We start from the raw sequence: 3,648 nt of genomic DNA, 5'->3' as shown, positions 1-3,648 counted from the left end.
CATATCCGTACAATATTTAGAACGCATTGACTAGTTGAACCTTCAAAACCAACTTACATTAAACATTCTAAAAATTGAATAAGTAGCAAAAACCAACAATACCAACAACCACATGATCAAGTGAATTGCATAACAAAATTGAAAATAGTGGAAAAAGCAAACGATAATTTACAAGGCGTACTTAGCACGGTGCATAGGCAACTGGCTGAGTCAGTGGGATCGTCGGTTCGAAGCCTACTGAAACAAGTCTGATAAGGAATGTGGTGATTTCCGAAATAGCTATCACTTCTACCATTTTTTCAAATTATTGTTGCTTTTCCACAATAAAATTTTCATTAAAAAACGGCCTTGAGTTCAATAAAAACTATTGAATATAATTGTTATAAGGCCAAAAAATAACAAAAAACAAATAACTTAAGGACGAACACACCTAAAAGTTAAACATTCTAAAAATAGAATTATTAGCAAAAACCAACAATACCAACAACCACATGATCAAGTGAATTGCAGCGGAATAGCTGCGCTTGATTGTGTTGGCATAACAAAATTGAAAATAGTGGAAAAACGCAAACGATAATTTACAAGGCGTACTTAGCACGGTGCATAGGCAACTGGCTGAGTCAGTGGGATCGTCGGTTCGAAGCCTACTGAAAGAAGTCTGATGAGGAAATGTGGTGATTTCCGAAATAGCTATCACTTCTACCATTTTTGCAAATTATTGTTGCTTTTCCACAATAAAATTTTCATTAAAAAAGGCCTCGAGCTCAATAAAAATTGTGGAATATAATTGTTATAAGGCCAAAAATTAAAATTTCTAATTTACTTAAAAACTGTACTAAAACTTAAATAAAAATATATGTATGTATAGTGGCGCACTAAATTATTGGCACAAGGAATTTTTCACAATGCACGCAACATTTTTTACTTAAAATTTTCGGCGAATTTTTTATAAAAATATTGTTGATACTACGACAAAAAACATAAAAAAATCTCGTGATTTCGTGCAAAACTCAGGAGAATTCAATAAATTTGCCTACACGTTGGCATTTTCGTATAACAATGTGCCAGTTTGAAGTTAGTAAAAAATATCGAATATACTTCGTACTTCATTCATTTTAACCGGGACAAAATTACAAATTCTACTATTACTACGCAGCGTATAGTGGCGATTAGTAAATAGAATATGTAAAATTGAAATATTTAAAATGTTTTAAATTTTTTACAACGAGATGTCAACATTTTTTTCTTTACAAAAACCGGGACATTTTGCGTCCCGGCAGGTATTGTACCAGGACCCGGACATAGCTCTTAAATCCAGGACAGTCCCGCCGAAAAAGGGACGATTGGCAACCGTGGTTTGCATGTTTTTTCAAGGAACACTATTTTTGAAGAATTTTTTTAAGGTCGAAGAGTAATTGTGGCTCAATGGCAATATTTCGCCATGAAAGAGAATTACATTAGCTCTCAAAAGCATTTTTTGCCCTATTTCCCCTATTAAAGCAATATTTATATCCGTACTTACATTTAATAATAAATAAATATTGCTTTAATACTTATGAAATTTCATCTACATGCCCAGCCGTTTCATTTGACACCTCAGTTTTTTAATCCAACGAAAGTAATATAAATATGATGAATGAATATAATAAATATGAAAGTACTGAAATTAAAACTGATAAATATAATTGATATTGTATGTACGTTAGGTTGATCAAAAAAAGTAAAGTCGGAATTTTAATGTCGGCACACCTAGGATTTTTCTACATCGAAAAAATATACTGGTTTTTCGATTTAAACAATAAATATTTAGAGAGTGCTCAAAGCAATCAAAGTTTCCCACGCATTTTATATGACGAAAAAAAAACAATTTTTCGTGGAAATGGTAGTCTCCTGAACAGAAACGGACTTTGCCGATTGAAAAATATTTCTTCACTTCACTTTTTTTGGACCAATCTTTTGTATATGTTTGATATATTTTCAGAAAAGTCTAGTGCATTATATATACGGTGACCATACATATATTTTGAAAATGCAGGACAATTTTTCAAAAAAATTTACCTACATATAATTGCGTTGTATAAAATTAACAAAAATATACTACATATATACATTCCTCGTCATTTGAATAGCAGCGTACCCTTTTTTTGATTTTTTACCATACAATGTATGCTTGACAAAATTTTTATATGGAAGAAAATGCGCAGCACCGTCAACAAAAAAAAATTGTCGCCCCTATGTTTATTTTTTTTAATTTTCACAAATTTTTTAAAATGGGATGTAGAGGTAGAATATGCTATATTCTTATAAAAAGTTAATGAATATTAAACAAACAAAACGAGAACTGTACCTACTAAGTATTAAAAGGATGCGCTATTCAAATAACGAAGATGGTATATTTCTTAATTATTAATCCAATTTTAAACTTTAAACATAAATCACATTTGCTTCATTTGTATTAATCTTTTATAAATGAATATTTACATAATTATAACAACGCATATTACATATTACTTTACACGAAATATGAACCTCTGTAAAGCAAATTTTTTAGGCAAACTTTGGGTTGTTGAACACGAAAAAATACCCATGGTTTCAAAGAAGTGTTTTCGAGATTTGTTCGAAAAACGTATTTTTAGTACTTTTTCAGTTATTCCTCAATATCTCATGAAACGACCAACAGTTCGAAAGGTATTGATGGGCTCTTTGCAAAAATATATATTTTTTGTGCAGACTGTGTTCCGTAACATCTACATTTCTCATCAGAGTTTCATTTACTGTAAAAAGAAAATGATTGAAATTTCAATTGTTCGCTTGTAACACTAATAATTTTCATGGAAATCGGCAAAGTAATATATTTTTGTAGGTCGCTTATGTTGATTGGATAATTTTTTCATGAGACATTGACGAATAGGTCCGAAATGTACCAAAAAACACTTTTTTCGAAAAAATTACGAAAACGCTTGTTTGAAAAGAAAATCGGCTTGGAAAATATTTTTTTTTTCTTAAGCGATTACCACAAAATTTGTAGAACAGTGTTATCAATATATTTGATGCTGGTCTTCAATTTCTCGTCACCCATTGTGCATATCCGTACAATATTTAGAACGCATTGACTAGTTGAACCTTCAAAACCAACTTACATTAAACATTCTAAAAATTGAATAAGTAGCAAAAACCAACAATACCAACAACCACATGATCAAGTGAATTGCATAACAAAATTGAAAATAGTGGAAAAAGCAAACGATAATTTACAAGGCGTACTTAGCACGGTGCATAGGCAACTGGCTGAGTCAGTGGGATCGTCGGTTCGAAGCCTACTGAAACAAGTCTGATAAGGAATGTGGTGATTTCCGAAATAGCTATCACTTCTACCATTTTTTCAAATTATTGTTGCTTTTCCACAATAAAATTTTCATTAAAAAACGGCCTTGAGTTCAATAAAAACTATTGAATATAATTGTTATAAGGCCAAAAAATAACAAAAAACAAATAACTTAAGGACGAACACACCTAAAAGTTAAACATTCTAAAAATAGAATTATTAGCAAAAACCAACAATACCAACAACCACATGATCAAGTGAATTGCAGCGGAATAGCTGCGCTTGATTGTGTTGGCATAACAAAATTGAAAATAGTGGAAAAA

Source organism: Rhagoletis pomonella, unplaced genomic scaffold (genome assembly GCF_013731165.1).
Source record: "Rhagoletis pomonella isolate Grant_MI unplaced genomic scaffold, Rhpom_1.0 Rhpom_scaffold_00198, whole genome shotgun sequence".
Classification (NCBI taxonomy): domain Eukaryota; kingdom Metazoa; phylum Arthropoda; class Insecta; order Diptera; family Tephritidae; genus Rhagoletis; species Rhagoletis pomonella.
The sequence above is the reverse complement of the archived record's forward strand: the minus strand, read 5'-3'. Positions refer to the sequence as shown.